Raw genomic sequence first — 434 nt, forward strand, 5'->3', positions numbered from 1 at the left:
CCCCTCTCTCACCCTTGCCATCATCACGTCTTCTCATTAGAAAGTTTACTTTGACTAAACTAACCGCTTCCATCTTCCCTGCCCGGGGTTTGTCTCCCCTGCGTGTGCAAGCGAAAGGAAGCCCTTTACCGAGCGTGCCTACAGATGCGGAGTGCCCTTCCTCGTGTGAAATCGGCGGGGCAGGGCCGGCTGTGCACACCGCCAGGCACCCCGGATCTACATACATCTGCATATCTGTCCAGGCCCCGCGCCTCGCCATTAGCGTGCGTTCTCGGGCACAGCCGAATCCACCAGGCAGAGCAAACCTCTCCATTGCCCTGACTCCCATGTCTGCTGAAAGCGCCCTAGTAAACAAATCCCTGGTCCGCTAATAATGACTTTGCTCATTAAAATTAAAAAGGAAAAAAAATCGAGTGGTTAAAGGGCAGTGCTTT

Source organism: Myotis davidii, unplaced genomic scaffold (assembly GCF_000327345.1).
Source record: "Myotis davidii unplaced genomic scaffold, ASM32734v1 scaffold200, whole genome shotgun sequence".
NCBI lineage: Eukaryota > Metazoa > Chordata > Mammalia > Chiroptera > Vespertilionidae > Myotis > Myotis davidii.